Raw genomic sequence first — 23056 nt, forward strand, 5'->3', positions numbered from 1 at the left:
CGGAAGAAATGGATGGCTCCACTTTTCCACTTTTAAAGCCGGCTTACCACTCGTTACGTTTTTAGGTCAGGCACGATGCCCTCGTCGGGGGACTGTTAATTTGCATCTCATAAACACAGATTCCCAAACGCGCGCGTCCCCCTCCATACAAACACTGATTTCGCGCAGTTATGAATTTTCAGCTTCATCCATCGCGAATTAATATTAAATATGGTAGGACCGTAGAAACGGCGACACAAAAGTCGGGGGATTAATTAAATATCATTTTATCGAACGCCAAAGGGTAGGACACGGACTTATTGCCTCGATATCGGTCAGATATTTATTCATTTATAGCTTGATTATCGTACGAGCGTTTCACAGCGCTGCGCTGAGTTTAAAGAGACAGCCATGCACGCAAACATGATAAGAAAACTTTATGACAAAAAAGATGACATCCAATACTCTGGTCTACAATTTAAACAAATTTTAGAAAATTTCTCGACTCAGCGTTCGTCGCAGCAATCGTTCCTCTGAATATTCCGCGACACGATAAAGAAAGTGAAGAAGGGAGGAAGAAAAAAGTTCGTTTTGCCTCGAACCCTCCAGTGAACTCATCAGTAGAGCTATTTAAACGCGGTGTAGTGTAATCAGAGCAGCAAATTGAGGTTAAAGAGAGGACTCGCGAGCGAGCCAAACTAATACCAATCCTTCTACCAGTGAATTCAGAGACTCGCCACTGTTCATCAATCGCAACTTCATTTTTCAGTTTATAACGCCTCTCAAATCGCACAGAATCGCGTTAATATACCTGACGATCCTTCCCATTCTCTCGCGCGGTGTCTTCTGTTCTTTGAAATTCATGTACCTCGTCGTCTCGCGCATAAACTTGCACAGCGCGGTCGAATCCACGAACCATTCTCTTGGTCTCTCGTCGAGGCGCAACAAATCTGTCGCAATTTATTCCGTCGACTGGAGGGTGAATTTCCTGAAAGCCAGTCGGCAATAAAATCGCGAAGGAAACGAGTCGCGCCGCGGTTTCGTTCGGCGATGGATCAGGCGAGCTGTTCATTGAATTCCAAACTGGGGGGTGGTTCGTGTGTGCACGCGCGAGACATTTCGTTGGTGTTTCGAGGGTTGTTAATGTCACTCCCATTTTATCTGGACGAAATCGTCATTTCTAGGTGTCGTTCGTCTCTAATTCCTGGTACGACTAATAAAAATATACCTTGCTAATGCCTAGTTAATCAAAAGTTGACTAATTTTTTGTTTGCCTCATTGCATTTCTGTAATATTATAAAAATTGATTGCGTTTAGAAAAATAGAAAGTAAATTATTCTTAACACTCTGGAGGCTCAGTTGTAGCCACAGCACACGTAAATATATGCAAGTTAAAGTACGCAGAAAATGACCACCCTCTGTAAAACATAGACATGTCCAGTTCCCTTAGTCTCGACCAAAGATAGACAAGATGCAAACCAACGATCCACGTTTCTCGATTCACCAGCCATTTCAGCGAGAGATGAAGCGAATCAGCATTCGCGAAGTCGCTGTAAACCCTGCGGGGAATCCTCTTGATCTTCGTCGAGCGAGTGGCATCGACGAAGGGGGATGAAGCTCGAAGAAGGGCGCGTCGAGGAACAATGCCTGAGCGTCTCGAGACGTTCACCTCTCGCGTGAGAGCCTGTGTACTGTACTTTGTTCTCCAGGCTGGAGTTCCAAGCGTCTGTGCGCTATCCATATGTATGTACGCACGTCCCAGTGTTCTCGTCGCGAGAAAATAAAAGCGGCTGCTGGCAAAGAGGGCTGCGTCGCTTTATCGGTTGCACTGTAATCACCAGCGATCTTCTGGGAACAAACAGAAACGCCCCCGCGTTGTCAATACAGGGATCGCGCGTATTATCGTTCGCGGTGTGTGAACAGGCCGGCTTCCAGGGGAGGAAAAGCCGAGCGAAAGTGGTTGTTGATCTTTCGCGAAGGCGCGGCTGTGGAAACGGAGGATACTCTTCGAATAAGGCTCGCTCCTTTCGTTTTTTACTTTCTTTTTTTTTTGATCTTGTCAAGATTCGTGGGTAACTCTGGAGATTTTAGCGGCGACGAGCTCGTTCGAACGATTCCACTTGGAATGTTGCAACGAGCCAGATGATGCTCGCGTTAAATTGAGAAAGTGGATTCGAGGATTACGTCGAGAAATGGGAATTCATCTAACGTTATCTTGGCTGCGCTTGATACAGGAAATCCATGGTTTTTAAATTAAGAAGAGACACGTAAATGTATATGGAAGTGTGTACAGATATTTTAAAGATATCTGTACTTTTGTCCGTGTAATCTTTAACACGGTGTTATCTGTGTCGTTTCATTTAAATGCTAAATACTACATAAAAAATGTGGCCTGGTTTACTACTCAGGTGTACTTTGTCACCTGGAAAATGCATTCTGTAAACATGTTTATGCAGGGAAGAATTATTCTGAAGGCGAACGACACCATAAATATCAGGGTTAGATTCTGTAGCAATGGATCGTACTAGGAACATCGTAAATAATTCATTTTATTCAATGTTTGTCGATGAAACTCGAATTGAAATTAATTCGAGAAATGTACTTTAATAACGCTACAAGATGGAAGTCTGAAAGAAGAATGGACGCGATATTCGCTGTTTGTATCACAATAAAAGATTGATCCAGTAATTGAAGGCGTGAAAGGATTGCGCTATTAATTATAAGTTAGATTATAAGAAAAGTAATGCGGAGGGTGGAACACAACAATACGCGTTCCTGTTACATAAAGGAAATAATGACACGGTTAAGGCGAGAATGAAGGAAATAGAACGTGTAACGAACGTTATGAAACGAGGTGTAAGGATGCCGAGAGAAATCTGTGCCGCTGAGAAATTGAAGGAAATTGTATTGGTCGCGATACGAGATGGAAATAGAAAAGAACACGCGGCAAGAAACATCGTTTATGCAACAGCTGCAACATATCGATGTTGCAAGGGACAAACAGTTCTCTATATTGCGAATATGATCATAATACCGGTATATAGCTTTCTGGTTGAATAGGTTACCATTTCCATGAGAAAGTACAATAGAAAAGAACGCGCGTAAGTCGTGTCACAATTCAACGACTTTGTTCTACCCTAAAAAAAATTTTCTCATTCTTCCTCAAACTGACAATAACAAACATAGTACAACCCTTCCAAAGATTGCTCTGTAGCACTACAAATTACACTCAGTCTCTTCGTCCAACGCTTAACACCCTTTACACCCTCTTCTACTCTTATATCCACCCTTTACTCATTTCCCTCAGACTACAATTCTTAAACCTGTACATTTTCATAAAAAAATACCCTCTAATTATACATAAATATTCCCTTTACCACTGAGCGCGTTATCAACCCCATCGTTCTTAGATAAATAGTCTGAGTAGGGATTCGCACGACGAGTAAACGTTGTTTTAAATTCCACAAGTGAATACATTCGAGGAGAAGAAAAGCGCGTCGTCGAGGAAACGGGGACACTAGCCGAAGGGGGGCTACTCGTTCGTTTCCGGTATTCAATTCGAGGCGTTATCTAGCCCCGTTCACGAGCAGTCGAAAACCATTCGCTTAAATTTTTGCCTGCAGTCAGGAAGGGGTGGGCGTTTCGATGCATCGCGGCCCCAGGCCGTATTATGCGCCCGCACGGAGCCAACCGTTCGATTTATCAGGTATTCGTGGCCCGATAAGAAATGAAATATGCCGGCACCGCATCCTTACGGACTGTTCTGGTAACAGCGTTTAATCTGACCGCCATTACGCGGCCTACATTCCCCTGTAGACAACGCGCGGTCCCGTCGACCGCATAAATTCCTCGCTGATCCACGCTGGCGAACACGGACGAGAAAAATGGTGGGAATAAATTCGCCGTATAATCGAATTTCATGTATCGCATTATTTTGGAAGCGTAGATACAGACGTCTGTTATTTTTGCATGCGACGTGCGAAAATATAGTTGCTTACACGAGCGAGTAAAACGAATGGAACCAATAATTTGGTACCAATAATTCGCAGGAATATTTTCTCTGCACTAGATTTGTTCAGATTTTTTGATGACGATATTTTGTTGTTTGTTGTTTAAAGAAACTCAGTGGAAAATTTATTTCTGTCTTTATTCGTGCAACTTTTTATTCAGATCTAATTTCGAAAGGGAGTGTCGCCCCTATTATGTTCCCCGTTTCAACCCCTTTTTCGTTTACTCGTTATCAGCGAAGATTTGCCACACACCTGTTGCGATCGAACCACACACTCTAATGATCATTCTGGCTGCGCTCTGATTTTACATCGCCTCGCGAAACGCTACTTCTCTGCGGTTGAGTCGGTTTTGAAGTATACGCCACCCTTTAAACACGCTGAGAGGTTTCTGAAGACTGTACTTGTTCTACTGCTAATCGAGTGTTTAATTGTTTTATTGATACACACTTCAAGTATAACAATCGACAAATGAACTTGCAATAACATAAAATAAACGGTTCGATTACATTAACTTCGTCGCTTCGCTGGAAAATAAATGAGACACAACTTTTTTACATCCTCAGGATTAAAATTACAATAACCGCTATACGAAATAATGACAAATCATATGTGTCACTGTTTAGAATAATTGAAAGACAAATCTTTTCTATTCTTACAGCTATTATTCTATCAAAAATAAAAAATAGAAAATTAATAGATCAAAAGAGATTTGTGTAACGTCGATAATCCCTTTGATTCAAGATCTTTCGTTCTCTCTCGCGTAAGTTTTTATAGAAAATAGTTTCGCGTGTAATAAATGTCAAAGGGTAAACGAGGATCGTCTGACAATCCATATATGAAGGCTACGAAACGTTTTACAACTGCGAGTTGACGACTGGTTGAAATCTGCTTCACCAGATTCCAGATCGTATAAAATCGAAGTGTAACTTCTTGGTGTAAGCGCATCACAATCGAGGCTGAGAAACGGGAGGATCTTCTTCGTTTTATAGTTTCCAATCTCTTCCTGGCCCTGCGAACACAGCAAAGCTTTTGATGAGTCGAAAAGGAACACTGCAGTGTTACGGGTACTTGGAACAATGCTTCTCGACTGGCTCCCACCCCCTGAAACTTCGTCGAAATTTTCGAACTTCGTCGAATGAAACTATTTAACGGTACTTAAAGTATCAAACGAATCTCTAGTCAGATTCTATTTCTTCAGCAGTTTTTATCGAATAAACAACGTCGCAACTGTTGTGCGTGCCGTGTTAGAAATTCAAACAGATGTGGTCTCCAATTTAACGAAGCAATTTCTATTATAATTTAATATAGTCATACGTCCTTTGCTTTGAATTTCGAATCCCATCGTCCTGTACGCCTCGACGCGACGTCTTTCTGGCTACATCGTCAGCCAACACGGATTACCACGATGGAAACTCGTCAGTAGGTCTTGCAATTTCCAAAGTTACATCCCCCTATCCGACAAGCCCTTGAGGAAATTATTACACGCCAGAGTAACGCTTCCAAAATCGCGGTCTGCCCTCACACCCGGTAGCTTTGCATATCATTAGTGCCAGGATCACTGCGACTCGATTTAGGGGTTCTTTGAACAGTTTAAAAAGCGCTCGTTGAGCGATCGCTTGATAGTTTTGGGTAATCTAATCGTGTCAAGTGTTCCAGTGTAAATCTAACATCAGTACAATTTAAAAATCGGTATATTTACTAATTCAGTATTTAATTATCTGTGTGTTGGTACTTGTAAATGTAAGACTTTTTTATTCTTGATGATCTTCAACTGTCTACTCTCGAGTTCGATCTAATCATTTGTTGTTCGTCACGTAAACAGTCTCGAATATAGGACGATGACACACAGTCCATTTATACGTTATCAGTATCAACAAATATAATACAGCACGATCTGCAAGAAGTATTACACAGCAAGACAACACTTTCGTCCTTCCTCGGAACGTTTGAAGAGACATACAAGCACGTTCACTAAATTAATTAATAACTGATGCGAAAATGAATCTATTTTAAAGTAACGTACTTCGAATCTTCACAAACCTTCAAAAAAAAAAGCAATAAGAAACAAAAATAAATTAATACTCACCAAAGGTTACTTCCTTTGCTTATCGTCGATCCACTCCAACTGGTGATAACGTTCGAAGGAAACCCTATCGAAAATGCCATAAAGATTGCGATTAGAATTATACGCTATCTGATTCAAACGTTGAACTCTGCGATAGTACGAGCACTTGTCGTGATTGAAAGAGTCGAGGCATCGATTACGATTACGTTCTCCGAAGTCGAGCCTCGAGCAGATGGTGTTTAGCTCGCTCGCGAACACTCCGTGGGACAGGTTTACGTAATAATCGTTAGGGAATCGTTTTCTGGGACCAACGACGTGCGTGCTGCCAAGTTGGGCCAGAAGATCGAGCACCAGGGTCCGCTCAGCCTTCACGTGGAACGAGAATCGACCACAGCCGTTTTTCACCACCGACAGAGTTTTCTCCAGCGGTGCGAATTGAACGTACTCCAACACGGTGTGCTCGCGGCCCCAGTTCTTGTAATATCCGGACATGTCGAGCGGAAGAGATCGCACAAGTTGAGAAGTCAGCGATTAAGAGGGAACACTGATGATGTTTGACGTTTCGATTAGATATCTGCAGCTGTGATGTGTAATAGACGACACTGCGACGTGATGTTGCGATAATGTCGTACTTTGTTTGAATAATTGATCTTCCTTTTATTGGATACGTGGCTTCTACGACGTACGCGTGTCGACTGATGTGAACTGTGCGAATGCTGGGAAGTTGATCCATATCGATCAATTGCAGAGGGATCGACGTGTCCACGCGCGTAATTTAAGCGCGTAGATTTATGGGGAATCGTTCTTGAGGCTGATAGATGGATTATGGAAGTTGTATTAGGGTGAAACTAGAAGTAAACGCATTAGAAAATGTATAAATGTGTAAAAGTTAAGATTGATTAGTATCATCGCCATTATGAGGTGAAAGATGGTGTAATAATTGCATAACTGAATTGCAGATAATGTTTGCTTTGAATTACCCTAAATAATTGCATAATCGCAGATCAAATTATAAAGGAATTACCTTGGTATCCCTAATTAGCAGTATGATTAGCGCCATGGTAATCGCGTTCTAATTACGTAAATACGTTCAAGCACTTTGTAATTTTATAACGAACCTCTAAAATACGTTCCATCTTTAAATTACTTGGTAAATACGTTAATAAGTTAAGTGAAACTTCGCGATCGTGAAGCTTATTCGATACACATTTTGAAATAAGATACAAGAGCAATATTATTTAACACAAACAATTAAACTATCATACGTTAGTTCAATTCGGATCTTAATTTTCGTATTTCGACGTGATTCCACTTGTTCCAGTTGTCAGATAATTCCGTCGATAGCAAAAGATGGTAGCTCCAGATGAAACCTTTGCTTTAACATCGCTAATTGCGCCGTCTGTTCGCGAGGGGGCTGGATTTATAGCGCGTGAAAATCGTTTCGCTGGAATTTTCAACCCTCTCAGTGAATCCCCTCGACTTTCAAGGCACAGAGTTCAAACGAACCGCGCGACGTTCCTCCACGATATTTCTACCGAACTGAGTACACGTTGGAAGCGAAAACGTCCGACATTGGAGGGCAAAGAGAATCGTACAGTAGCATAAAATTCAAACCTTTCTCTTTCTTGCTCTTCGATTAAGAAAATTGAAATAATAACTCCATTCACGTTGAAACTGTTTACTAATTTATATTCAGAAACGATTAATAGAAAAGATAGAATTGGATACATGCTTGAAATGTAAGTTCTAGCGTTCGTCTCGACAACCATCCCTCAGATTCGATTCGAAACAGGACTTTAAAAGACGCAACGAGAAACTTCTTCAGCGTTCGCGACTCAGACGCGTGTCAAGGGACTCTGAGGATTTCGCCAAACTTTGCTAAACCGCATTAAAATCTGTAGACCTTCTATTAACCTGACACTGCGAACTATCTTTCAACTGACACTCGAATCTCCTCGCAGCCACGATCGTCAACGATAAATCTCGCGTCATCCGGTAAGCATCAATTAAAATTCGCCAAACGATCGTGTTTGCGAAGTTCGCGAAAAGCAGACAAGTACGTCGAGCGATCTGCTTCATCGCGTGCCATGGTGCTGCAGATTTTTGTTCGATCTGGTTCGAAAACATTTCCAGTGCTCGCAGATTGCGCTCCTCGGTTCGCCAGCGTGACACGCGAACGAGTTTTCGTTAATTCTGAACAAATTGACCTGTCCTTTCCGGTACGTACGTTTAGATTGGAAAGCAATGGCCGGGCAACGATGGTCAGAACGGACCTCTGGTTTTCATTTAGCTCGTACGGGATGGGACCGCGCGCGGGCCGAACTATGCGACAGTTATCCGGAGACTTTAGATTGTTTCGGCTGTTTTAAATGCAAATTTCGAACGCTTAGAGAGTTCCGGTGATAAGGATTTAATTGGTTCCGACGATTGCTTTCGTTTTTCGTCGGATGGCCCCCGATGGAGGGGTCGAAGCGTCGATGGGGCGATAACGGAGATGCGAGATCGAGTTGAGCGTTGTTTGAGAGAGATCGTTGCACGAACAGCAAATGCTTACTAATTTCAAGGATTGTTACATTTCGAAAAAGTTTGATTGGATCACTGTTTTTAGCGCGCTTTTAATTGCTAAGAAGAGTATGTCTATAATTCTAGCTATGCTGAGAAAAGTTGTACGTAAGATAAAAAATTCTGAAAATCAGAAAATATTGAATGAGACTAGAATTGATTATTCTATTCAACTCTCTTGTTTGTAAATCTACTAATTATTATAGAAACCTCGCAAAAACACTGAAAATTATCTCGATCCTTTATTATCTTATCCTTAAATGGTTATTCTCGATCCGTGGACGTTTTCATTATTTTTCGTTCTTTTCGCGAAAACTCGCGAACGCGATCGTTACGGTGGCAAATTGGCGGCCGATACGTTTGAAATTCTCGATGGCGCGGAACTCAGTAGGGCAGAAATGGAATCGGAAAACGAGCCAGCAAGGGCTGCTGCGGTTTAGACGACGTCAGCGTCGCCGTCTGGTTCTGGTTATTAAATGGCGTTGGCTATAAATTGCTCGGCGATTCCCTTAGCCGCCCTTCGGCGTCGCAGGGAAACTTAGTCAATTTCCAGGAGCGTAAACGTTTGCACGCGGCCGTCGACAGGTATTTACGCGCGAACGTGCGAATTCCGTGAATGCCACGAATCGCGTTTCAATTCCCGTGGATGCGTCCTAAAGTGCACCGCGGACGCGTTCGCCACCCCTTTCTTAGGGGGTGCGTGCGTCGATCGATCCGTTTACCGCCGCTCGACACGCGAACAGGATAGGAGATTCGAGGCTCTCTCGATTATTTTTCTCTCTGGTCCCCTTCCGCGTTGGTTCTCTCTTCTAGTCTTTCCGCCAGAGTGCGTGCGTCGAATTAAGAGAGATAACGAAAACGTGCCCCTCTTAACTCTAAAACTCGCGACGGGGTTGGAATTAATTAGAACGGAATCGTGCTAGCTCGTCCTGCGCAAGGAATTCTCCACGGATATTGTTTGCAGACAGATCCTCTTTTCCGGGTTGTTACTTTTTTTATTTTTCAAGGGTTGGAGTCTCTCGAATGGTACCTCTTCCGTGGAATTGAATAGAAACGATTAAGAGTAGTCGTATCATTCAAATAATTGTATGGAATGTTACATGTAACTATCATTTTCTAATTAATTACAAAAGTAACTTCAACCTGACGTACTGGAGAACGGAACACCCTTTCTTATATTATAGTAACACAGCAGATTAACTGAAATATAGCTCACTGTCTCGTCTCGTTCTTTATCCTCTCGAAACTAGCTCCTGAAATGCTAAAAGGCATCAAGCAAACGAGACACAGGAACCCAGCTTGCGAGCCAGAAAAGAAACAACCCCGTCACGTCTGCCGCATAGCCGCGACATCAAAGGGAGACGACAATTCCTTCTCGTGGACCAGTTCTCACCCTCTCGCGGGCGAAGGAACGTCCTCGAAATCGCCTCGCCCTCAGACGGTGATGAAAACGACTCGACCAATCTCGCCGCGTCGCAGTTTAAGAAAGTTTCAGCTAGCGGTACCTCCGGGCGGACACCTAGCGCGATTACCCCGTTTGAGGCAACTTCTGTCGAAGCAGAGCGTTTAATCAAGTTGACAACTTTCGTAATCACGCTCGTAATACGGTACGGGGCGGTTCTCGCGTAGGCCGGCGAAGTTGAACGGCGACTAACGAAACGCGAACGATCGACGGAAAAAACCGTGGCGCAATTAGAAACTTAGCCGATGGAGAAATGCACTGTGGACCGTTCGAGCCTCCTTTCGAACCTGGCAGATCGACGAGGACCGTTTGTATCGCGAGCGACTCGATTGAAATGTTAATTTCGCCACGCGGATTTCGAGCGCCTCCAAAATGAGACGAAAGTGTGGCGCGAGGAATGCTCGCGATTTCGTGGAATTAGCAAGAGTTTTCTTTCTATTATTCCACCCTTTTTCGCGTGTCGAAGAAATTCTGGCAGTTCTGGTTCGAGGAAAGAACAGGAAGGCGTTTCTTCTGCGCTTGTGTGTTTCGATTACAGAGGGTGGTTTCTACCTGGCGGTGAAACCGGAGGGAGGGCGAGATGTAAGACGAAAGGATGTGGATAATTGTTTTTTCATTTAAGATCCTCGTTTTGGATATTCTAAGAATGTGTTTTGGTTAATTGATTAATGAATATAATATTGAGGATGGACGAAAGTGTACAGTGACATTTTTCAATGTTTTACGAAGTTCCGTTCCAGTGAAAAGCGTGTCAATTAAATGAATATATCGACTCTTCGTCGTTGATTTATTTCGAATTGGGATTTTGTACGTAAAAATGTCAGTTTATACTTGATGATTTATTTTAATTATTTCGAGGGGAACAACCTTGTGGAATGGAATTGTTAACTGTGAGGCTTCGTGCGTGTTATTTCAGTTTATTTAAATGTCAATTTGAGGTTAATTTTGGCTAGATGTTTTAATTTTAATTTGAATTTCAACTGGTGCAACTGGTGCAACACATTGCGCTCGTTAATACGTGTCTGTTAGTGCAATCGAATGTAATTTTGATAGGTCTGAAATGAGAATACGGGCGTAACAATTGCGTTCGGCAGATTATGTTCGTTTCGATTACATCAATTCGGTCGATTGTGCGAGTGATTCGATCAAGAACTGTAATGAGGCTGCGCTTAATTAAGTCGCTAGCTAAAGGAACAATTATATGAAACTACGCTCAACGTGACGCAGTTGATAAGTGAGTGAAATAATTTTGAAACACTTGATCGTTGGATGGCGTTTTCATTGACAATGAGGTAGTCAGTTATTGTTCTGAAATTGAAATTTCAGACAGCCAAATAATTAAATAAATGCTTCTGCGTGTGCTTTTTAAATATGTAAATCTCATTACTTTTATCGATTGCGTTTAATTGATTTCAATTCGAATATGTTTCGATTAAATTCTCAAAGTCAAATGAATTTCTTTCTTATATTTCCAATTTCTGCGTACTCTTCTGAAATTCTGTACGTTGTGTGTTTAAAAGTAGATTATTTCCTCTCCACTGCGTTCGTTTGTCAAATTTAACATTTCCTTTGTGCTCTGATAATTAGCTTGACATTCGATACTTTCATTAAAACGTACAGACTCTTCCAAAGTCCAGCAAGCAGCTCCACCAAATTTCGCCGGAAGATCCATTTCCCATCGATCTCGATTCCAGGCGAAATAAAAACCCGTACCTGCTATCAGCCAGATATCGAGATTCGATAATCTCTGTATGCACATTTGTACCAGAGATCCGATCAGAGAACCCGAACGAGATTACGACTAATTTAACGGATTAGATGGGGAGGAGATAAAGAGGAGAGGGTTGTGGGAATAGAGTAGGTTCAACAGTGGACGATCACGATCGAGTGAGTTTAAATTCGAATTAAAGGGGCGACGAGAGAGCTTCGCGTACATCAAATTGATACGAAAAAGTACGAAATAACAAGCGAGAAAAAAAGTCACAAGTGTAATCCCTGGAAGAGACACGAAATTCCCAAATAATTTTAAAAACACTCGCAATCCAAAGACACGCTCGCGATAATAATTTCCATGGAATATTCAACGCGCACGCTACATCGGTAATTTTCGAAACGTGCACGAAGTTACGTGGCCGTTCCGGGTTGTTATCGATCTTTACGATACAGACGATGGTTCACGAAGCACAAGTCCCTCTCACGGTTAGGTATTACCGGAATTTTTTCCATTTTATTTCATCGCTGTCTATACGTGCATACCCCGCGCGTTACATATGATAATACACACAGGTGATGAAATTTATCGACGACGATATCGCTGTCGTACAATGTAGGTTAGGGGGTTAAGCTGGAAATATAGGGAGAGCAGGAGATTTCGTTCGGTTTCCACGTTGGGAACATTGAAAACTCGAAACGAGTACAAATGTCGGATACGTACCATCGGGAAGCGGTTTTTTTTTCACCTCGCTGGCATTTGCAGGAGCAATAGTGGCACGTGGCCTGTTTCTCTGCGAGTAAATTCGCTGTTTCCTAGTTCTCCCAGCTGCTGGGAAGTAGGTGCAAGTTTTTTTTTTTCCAGAAAAGTTTGCACTTCGATAAAATTATAACACGAGTTCCTGGAACTTGGGAAATTTCAAATATAACATCGCAGCTCGGTTCATTTCGTCGCGCTAATTTGAATCTGTTCATAGACTTATTTAAACTTGTTTAAACATCCGGATATTTAATAACGTTTCTCTTTCAGCGGATTATTTTACAAGCAGTTAAACTGTAATTTACGTTTCGCATTTGCGCGAGGGAATAAATGTGCCTTTGAAAAAATCATTTTCCATCACATTTGTTGGATTTTGTCACAACTCCGTGCTTCGCATGGCGCGGACATCTCCTCGCTACGTTTCCACTGGCTTACCATAAAAACGTCGATACGTTTATCGTCTACGCGGGAGTGTTATCGTATGAAATACTGTCGAGATAAAACCGTGTGATCGCGTGTTGACAAGCCAACATTATAAATTTTAATGCCGTCCTTGTAAACTTGTAGGCCATGCAGAGAAAGCTCTGGTAAAAAATTCGATCTTGACATGACGAATTTTTCTCAATACCGATCAGTCACGATAAATTCTCGATTAACGAATATCTACTATACTATTTCAATCATCTTTGTGCAGACATTTTAATTATGACATATAAGCATCGAACAGGAACTTACAATCTTTAATAATACTAGATTAACAATTAAAAATCATTTCTACCATTTACATTTCTACTTTATTCGATAGATAAACCCTGTTAGAACAAACTTAATGCTAGCTAAATCAACTTATATAAATCAACTTATATAGTGCAAATCAAAGCAAATTTTTACAAATTTTCACGTTCACGTTCGATCATTTGCTAGCACTTAACTCTCATCACAGTAGATCGCGTCGTCATTGAATTATTCCGCGGCTCGAACAGATCCTCTGGTATCGATCATTGAGCCTCGAGCCTCGTAACGAGCCAGTGGCTAAAAATTGATCATCGATCGACGGCTGTAGGTACGGTAACTGAAGCACGCGAATTCTCGATCGCTGCTTAGCTTTGGTATTTATATTTAAACAGTTAAATGGCCAGACCGTGGACGCTCAGCGTAGCCGTGGCGCCATTTTAGAGGCTCGTTATCCTGCATATTTCATCGTCCGTTCGTCCACGGTACGTGCCTGATTTTTTAACCAGAAGAGACTGGTATCGATCGACACAAACGCTCGTTTGTCGTGAAATTATCGATCGCTTTAAGCGTCCCTTTGCGAGTATCGGTGATGCGTCCATGTTGGCGCCATCATCCTTGCGTTAACAGTGAAACTCGCACGAGTCTGTCGTTGCTCGCAGAATTTCTCGTCTCCTCTTCGCGCGGCGAAAGAAATATTTGCACGGAGCTAGTTTAAATCAAAATGGCTCCATTAGCGGGAAAAAGGCGGCCAGTCTTCCGCCATTATTCTCCCCCAAAAATCGTAAAACGATCGAGCAGAATTTCCGCAAGGAACGAAAAAATTGCTACACTTTTTGCCAGCAGCTTTTTCGCTCGGGGTTGCCAGCTCGTGGACAAGAATAAATGAGTTCTCGATCCTGAAGTACGGTTGCGCGAAAGTTTCGCGGTTCACGGGCTGTCCGTGATAAAGCGTGTCAGGTGTATTTAACTTTTAGTCCACTCCAATTGTACGTTGCCAGAGTTGAAGCACTTCTGAGGACGTGTAAAATGACGGGAACTCGTTAAAACTATTTGTTGCCGGGGCTGCTGCGGCTACCATTTCCTCAGTCATTCTTGTAAGGGGGAAAGCAAAGTATATATCGATTTCCCCCTCATTTTCGCTGCCAATGTGGCAATTTTTACTGTCCATAGTGGCTGCGGCAATCTCCTCGTTGAAAAATGTATTAATGTTCCTGTTCACTTTTCTTCTCGGTTCACATCTTGTTCAATTTGATGTCAAATTAAAATCTCGTAGCGTATTGAATATTACTTGGTAAGAGGACTGGTTATCCTTCATTCTTTTTTCTTATAACGATGAAAAAGTGGCACTCTGGCAAGTTACTTTTCTCTTTGAAACTACATCTTCACTTGATCAAACCACTGAATCTTTAAGTCTGAGCATTTTCAAAAACTTTTATACAGGAACGATAATGCTCAACCACTTTTAACATTCGTCTCTCGAGATATTGGATTAATCAAGCAAAAGGAAAATTTTTACAAAGAATTGGACTTGAGAAATGAAAAATATGACGAATACAAAACAGACGTAACCTGTGCTCATCAAAAAGTGTTTTAGTAAATTGACGATTTGCGAAAATAAACGACCGCTGCGAGCCACATCATAAAGACTGTTCTTCTCGTAAAATAACGAATCCATTAGAAGCACAGTCCTTCACCCTGAAAATCTCCAGCTAGTTGAAGAGCGATGGTTTTTAGTGGTCCGCGGAGGCCCTCGTTTCGCGACGAACCAGGCCTCGAAAGGGACCAAAATGGAGTCACAGGGGTTAAACAGCGACTCTGCTGTGGGATCGCGAATAATTTCATCTGCGTTACGTCCACGCCTCTCTCTCTCTCTCTCTCTCTCTTTCTCTCATACAACCCCTCCTATTTCTCACCCTCCTTGTTCCAAGACGATCCGCCGTCAGAGTTTCAAAAGGGAATTCTGAATTCGCCGTAACCCCGGCCGGCCTCGTTGTCGCGCACCGGAAAATGGAAGCTAAACGAGACGACGGGGGCCAGGCACCTTTGATAAATGTTTGACGAGAGTTTGTAAATTGTGAAAGTTTCACGGGCTGAACGAACACGCCTGACAGCACTGCAAACAGTGATATCGGTCGTGTAATCTCCATTCTTCTTTCCCGTCCCTATTCTTTTTTGGTCCTTTGTGTACTCGCGACGAGAATTTGCACAGGTACGTATGTGAATCGAGCGATAATGAGGGCGGGTCGGAGATTGTTAGAGAACGACGCGGGAAGGTGGTGATAATTCCTGGTGGAACTGAAGGGACCTCGTAGCCGAGTGTCTGAACGTTTTTAATTCTTCAGGTGCCCGCCGCGTCGCCAGAGAAATATCTTCCACGTGTTGAGGGTAAATGTTTCCACCATCCAGTTTTCCACGTCACTGGACTTTGTATCTTCACAAATTGATAATTAAAAATCGACAAATTTTCGCATACTTTTTTCATATTTCTTACTGGAAGCTCTAAGTACATTGCGTTTAATTTTCAAAGAGATATTAGTCGTTTAGGTGATGACCGCGAGACGTAACGGAGGGTGATTACGTTCCCAGCGCTCGTGGCGCGTAATTTTATTCAAAGTGTGTTATCAGACATGTCGTCACGTAAAGTACATACGTTAAATCCTCGGTTGCGATCCTCCACCGAGGGGATATGACGAAAGTTCGGTGTTTAGCAGACGTTTCGCGAAACTGTTAAGCAGTCTCGGATGTCTACCGAACGTACCCTTACTTTATCCGTGCATTGGTTTCGCGAAGTAAGATGTTGGCCCAGGACGCGATATTAATATCAATCAGCGAATACACTTCCTTGGAGTGTTTTCATGCTTGCTTTACATTTCGATTCAGAATGTTCGAATTAGAAAGTTTCTAGTAATTAGCTTTCGAACCCGGCACGTTATACGCGGGTCAAACGTGAAATAAACTTCTTTTATAACAGTCGAATGCTTGAACGGACATCATTGCGACGATGTAAGGAAGTTAAAAAGTTTGTCTTTCTGATGACTAAATTTTATTCTACAAGTAAACGTGTTACCAGACTCTACACCCTCCATTACAACCTTGTTTAATTGGTACCTCACGTTACACGATTGTCATATTTGTTTCTTCTTTTTAGGGGTAGGTTATATAACACACTTCGTCCCTTTAATTAAACATTTTTTAACCATCGATTGCTATGTTATTCCTCCATTTTAAGTATCGCGCAAGAATTATTACCTCACGTTACACGATTGTCATATTTATTTCTTCTTTTTAGGGGTAGGTTATATAACACACTTCGTCCCCTCAATTAAACATTTTTTAACCATCGATTACTATATTATGTCTCTATTTTATTACATAAGAACGTGTACAAACGACACGTACAAATATAAGAAGAAACGATATGCAGGAACGTACGAGCAATTTCCATCGATCAGTGAAACCGCCCCGTAAAAATCCGCCCTCCGTTTCCTACGCAGCTTTGTGCCTTGGCGCGAGATAGGTGTTCGAAATTTATGGACTTAATGTTAGGCACAGTTATCGTCACGTAGCAGAAACGAGGCCTCCGTAAATCCTGGGGCTGTCCCCCTTGTTCCCATCTTCGCCTGCGTGCCAACCCCGGTAGCCGTACGGGATATGACGAAAGTTTGCAGACTGCGAACCGATTTCGGGACTTGTCACGGAGTTTACAATATATATTCTCGCCTCCTCGCCGAGTTTCCATCCAATTTCTCCGCGATATACGGCAGCTCGTTTCCACGAGGTACCACCGCGTTCTCCACTCGCGTTACAACGTTCCACGGACAGCCACGATCCTGAAGCCGTCGTCGATCCGCGGCGAATATCGAACGTCACACAATCCCGCTATCGAGTTCCCGCGAATTATTCCCTGGACCGCCGTCTGCGAGGCATAAATCATCCATCTGCGGTGTAATTGAGGTGGTGGGTGCAGCGAGAGGATGTCCTTTTTGGCGGACAACAGCTTTATCCAGTCCACTTTAACGCTTCGTCCGCGTGATATGAAGGCGCGCGTCATGCGGATGTCCTCGTGCACCGTGGTTGACGTTTATGGTTGCATATGGATCCCTTTTGGAATTGTGTAATAGAGCTGGATGAAGGTTTCGTAGATAGAGCTTTACTCTGGTAGCGAGAGATTTAATGCAGTGTGCGTTCAGATATTTTACATTTTTCCAACAGATTTAGTTGTCGAAAGAATCCGAAAGATTGGTCCTGTTTGGTTACCATTTGATTGAATAGTTTTTGTTATTCTTGGCGTTTACTATGATGTACGTGTAACGAGTGATTAGAGCACTGTCGATAACGCATTTTGCAAACAAACAACGCATCAGTCCCGTGAATGCGATCCGTACGGCACGTGTAGAACGCGGGTTCAATTCCCGACCCTCGACGTGAGTTGCCATCTTAATGAGCCCGTGTCTCATTAAGCTGAGACTCTCGACGCATATAGTTAATTCATGCCGTGTTGCAATTCGCGTTATGCAAACAACACGTCGCCGCCTCTCTTAACGCGCCCGCGGCTTCTTAATTTACTTACCCTCTTCGCGATTCTCATCGTTCGAGTCTCGTTTCTTCAATTCCTCTACTGTTATCGATGCGCTCTTCTCAAATCGATAATGCATTCACGGATTACCTCCACGCAGTGACGTTGCAAACGTGCTCGTACTCCTTCGATTATTCCCGCGTGAATTCGCTCAAGTTTTACCCCCGTTTCAAGGCCAACGCGTAACTCGAGTACACAGGTGGTCGCAGTTTACCGTTTATCGTAATTAGACGCAATTTGTAAAGTGGTCTGCGCATATGGGACTGGTGTTAATTCAGTTCCAGTTTCGATATTGAGCAACTCTTATAGCTAACAATAACGAATTGCTCGGTTTGAAGTGTTTTTAGAATAATTCAATAATTTAATAAATATTTTTGAAATTGCAACGAACTATGTAATCTGTAAATCGCAAAAATCGTATCAAGTGAGAAGGTTACAAAAAAATTGCCACAATTTCAACGCTTGGATACGACGGTACGTGCGCGTAATTCCTCGAGGAGGAAAAAATGGTCCTAAAGCGCGTTGGCATAAAATAGGGAGCGAGTTCTTCGCGGTGCGCGAAGGGGTTGAAACAAGGCAGTGGAAAAGGAGACGTTTCGAGGGAAATGAACAAACTGAATACGCTTAAGATTCCTCTGTGCTGGCCGTTAACGAGCTCGTTTTATGAAAACCTTCCGTCCCCCTTTCGCGTGTACCAAATTATTCCACTTTCACTTTGCGCGACACGGGCTCACCCTCTCGCCTCTGGCGAATAATTCAGATCGCACGCCGTGTCTAATATCCGCGGGACAAAGGATAATTGCGCGTTGAATCGCGAATTAAGTGACTCCCTCGAAATTAGGTTGCTCGATGGCCGATCTGTCATCCTTAACGCGCGCTCCAAACGTTCGTCAGTGGATGCAAAGTGTTCTAATAATTTTTATAAGTCGAATTTCTCTTAATAATAATATATTCCTCTCTATTCTTTTATTTTAGCATTATTAATCGAGTGCATTTTTTTCTCACATTAATAAGAGCTTTCAAACTTAATTAAGACGTACAATCGTAAGTTAACAAACGCGAGGTGCACCATCATAAAGATTCAAACTTTTCATCTACAAAACTACCTGATACTGTACAATGTATCTCTTATTACATTCACCACGCAATCTCTAAAAACTTTTATCGTTCCTCTAATCTCTCCTGCATAAACTCGATGTTATCCTTAACCCTCTAAAACGCGATTTCAGTACTTGTCTATACTTTCAACTATTCCTAAGACAAACTACAGCACTTTGCTACATACTTACGTTCGCTCGTAGTAATTTGGCAAGTCGAGTTCCATCTCGCAGTAGTTTTAAACTCGTTAAAAGCGATTATGTGTTTCGTCAACAGCGGTGGTATGATATCATAGATTCCATATGCAAGTACGATCGCAGAGTTAAAATATCAGCAGTCACCAATCATTCCAGAAAACACGAGCCGTTAGATCGTTACGTTTGCTTATTCAACCGTAATTACACCTGTTTCATACGACTCGGTCCCGCGTGCATACTTCCACGATACTTTGGGCCTGCATTAGCAAACGAAGCAATTTCGCGTCTCGCTGAACGCTCCGCTTGCACGTGGTTTAACGAAAACCGAGGAACGCGTGTACATCGTCGTCAGTGATCCGTTTCAAGGGTCGACGACCAGCGCAGCGTTTCCACCGTGAACTTCGCGAAAATGATTCGCTGCCACGGATGCAAGTTATTCGCAGAGTGTTTGGTTTGCGCCACGTAACTGGCCAGGAGCTGCAGGACTGTCTACTGGACGATTCTCAAAGCCAAACAGTGCACCCGTTTCGAAAGCTGCCTTGAACGTAGAATCAGACAACTGTGGTCTTGTGGAGAAGTAACGAGTTTTGGGTGTACGATTGCCTTAATCATTTATACGACGATATTATTGATCTGTACTACTGGTACCAGTAGTTATAATTATTTGACGATGAAAGCGAAGAGATATCTTATAAACAGTTGTTTTATATAAAGCAGCACTAAAAATGAAGTGAAAGAGTATCTGGATATAATTAGTCTACAACGAATATTTAGTGAGATATCGGTAACGAATGTTTTGGAAGATGCTCGAATTATTGATTTATACTACTGATACTAGTAGTTGATTTTTAGTTTGCTGGTATTGTTAAATGTTGAGCACTCAATTTTTGTATTATATTAATTCAGGATAGATTAAGAGTGGCGTAAAACATTGAACTAATATCGTTCTCAAATTCTTATAAATCATTCAAGCGATTTTTAAATACTTACGTCAAATCAGACTATCTTCATTCATTGTTCATGCAATCGTTTCCGTTCTGCATGTTATATTTTTAACGCGGTTTTAAATATGTAAGGGGCCGCGAATTTTATTTGGTCGCTTGGCAGGTACTTTGATACCCGACTTTAGGACAGATACGCTCGATGCGGCAAGGAGCATACTTATGTAACTATGCCGGGCATACTTTACGAAAGCGATGCACTTTCCGCCTGGCTGGAATTTCTTGATATGTAGTCAAGTAACCGTAATTTTCCGCATAACTTCCACGTGTTCGTTAATAATTGCTGCGACACACTCTCACCGGAAATTTAAGGATCTGATCGAATTCCACGAAGTTAAGGCTATTTTTTTAATACTCTAAAGTTAATCTCTGGTAATGAACAAGCGTGTTTCAGCTGTTTTGCCTTATTGCAAATTTTGTGATGCATTCGAATTCATAGGGGAATAATTTGATGGAATTATACTATCGTTCTTAGCTCGATTATCTTAATTAATGATGCGAACAATCGAAGAAATACTACTGCTATTTTTTAGAATTAAAATTGCTAATAAAAAATCGTAATTAATATAAATTATGGTACACAAAATTATCGAATTAGTATTTCTACAAAGGAAACGTGTCAGAAAGCAGTGGTGATAAATTTAATGAGCTCGAAAAACGCTTGGATCATCCTTTTATCCCGGGTCCCAAGAATTACCCATTTAGATTCCTCGTCCCGGACGTAGCTGGGAACGGGGTGCATAAAATATTTCCCTGCTCGCGATTTTCACTTCAAAAATCAAGTGGCCCGAGGCGAATCCCGAGGAGCACGCGCGCGGCGCGATTTGTCGGGACGTAAAATATCGTTCGGCGAATTTTCATCGGTATCCTCTGGCGCAACAGCGAATAAACAGGAAACACGTCCTGGTGGACGTTATTTGTATCCGTCAGAAGTAGGCGGGACGATCGCGCAGGGGACGTAACACGCGTTAGAGCAGTTCTCCGGTTCCACGTGAATATACATTCCCGTGGAACAGTTGCTATTGATTGTCCTGACGTGAGGAGAATCCGGGCGTCCGCGTACGGGGCATCCGCAACCCCTTTTCTTACGTCGCGCGCCACTGTCTCGCCCTCGTGCGCCGAATACGAGACGCCACCAAGCCGATACTGCGCCAATGCCTGATGTTTCCCCATGAATCGCTAAAGAAATTACTGCGAAACGAAGCTTTGCTATATCTCTTCTGTGGAAAAGTGAATACCATCGTCGAACGTTTCAGAAACCAGCCGATTCTTGCTGAAACGTCGACGAATCATTTTTATCGTCAAAATCAGGTCTTAGTTACTAGTTTCGCTGGAAATTGTGCGAACCACGCATATTTTCTTAGTAACAATTATTAATTGATATTCGAAATTGATGGCGATTTTCGAATTATTTTAATTTATCAAGGTTATAGCGAAAGATATTAACTCGAAGGGTGAAAGACAGTTAATGTTGAGAGAGGGCATTGATTGTTAAAAGACACTTCTATTTTATTAAAGGAGAGAATAGCAATATCCTCAGAAGAAAGTACGATTATGAGTAACGCAGGTGGTGCAACAGCCATTACAGGCCAGATACTGAAATTTGATTTTGTGTCCCCGTATCGTTTCTCGCCGCATGACTCTGGCCCGCGTCCTGAATCCGCAATAGTCCTGGAACGCGGTTACACCGTCAGCTGATACAAGTGGCTCTACGTGATCCGTTAACTAAATCACTGGGGGAAAGTATAATTGAATTAATAAACTGCCACGGAATCTGGCGACGGACTTATTTACCTCTGAAACAACTGCAACGAGCACTGCAGTGCTTGAAAGAGCAAAACATTCTTCTGATGTGTCTCGTTAATTACCCGAACGAACCTGAACGAATACAATTTTCGATCAAGTGTCGCTACGAATATTAATTATTATCCGAAGGTTTCGTACACTTCTCCTTGTTTTCTCACGAGCAAATTTTATCGTAATCACCCGTTCAGCAAATTCTAAATCTAATTTCTAACTTGACGGATCGAATGTTCTAAAAAAAAATGCTCGCAAAACACCCAGAATCGAATCCTTTACAGCGGCAGCTGAAAAATCACAGACGCTAGCGCCGTTTCGAACACGTTTCAACGGCGTCCCGTTCGAACGCATCTGTTCCCGGATTTTTTTACGAGTGTCCTCGTGCGCGCGGCCCGCTTGTGACCAACGATTCAAAGCCGCGCGTGTTCAACTCGTGAAACGAGCGGGTTAACCGCGTCGTTCTCGCGCTCGTACAATCTCGACGAATAAAAACCGGAACGTACGAGTGCCGTGGAGACAGCCAGCTCACGGGCGTGTGTGTAAACCCGCAACGAAACGCGCCTTAATTAGCCCGGATACCACCGCACTCTCCACTACAGCGTCCATAACCTCCGACGTTGTTCCTCATCTTCTGGGCTCTCGCCTTCCTTTCAGGTTGCCATTTCTCTACCGTTTCTACCAGGCGCCTCCACGGCTGGTGCAATGCTTGAAACGAACGCGGCCTACATATTCGACATCTCGCAGTAGTGGTTCCCGGAAGAGGAAGTTTGCGCTCGTTCGCGGGTCCGCACGTATTGGGTTAGCGGGTCAACCGCCGCGAGTCTAGCGTCCATTACGTTAGCGTGGATCGCGCGTCTCTGTTGGCCTGTGGCCATTCGAGGATGACGAGAGATCGAGCTGTAAGATGGGTTTGCATGGAATCGTGACGATTCTGCTATGAAAATGGCATTGTTTAACTCTGAAATGCGATAATTTGGAACGAAAACGAGCAAATAATGCATTTATCGAGTGATATAAATGTATTGAATTCGAGCAGGTTTTATTAGAGAGAAGTTGTACGTTTATGTTATTTCGAACGAAAGAGTTTTGCGAGAGCCACGA

The 23056-nt window shown here is 42.7% G+C and overlaps 1 protein-coding gene across 9 annotated transcripts in view; it reads left to right on the forward strand.

The window, feature by feature from the left end:
* Nrx-1 (neurexin 1) overlaps positions 1-23056 on the forward strand; it is a 345279-nt gene that overhangs the window by 98748 nt on the left and 223475 nt on the right. The window lies entirely within an intron of this gene.

The sequence above is a fragment of the Xylocopa sonorina genome, chromosome 4 (genome assembly GCF_050948175.1).
Source record: "Xylocopa sonorina isolate GNS202 chromosome 4, iyXylSono1_principal, whole genome shotgun sequence".
Lineage (NCBI taxonomy): Eukaryota > Metazoa > Arthropoda > Insecta > Hymenoptera > Apidae > Xylocopa > Xylocopa sonorina.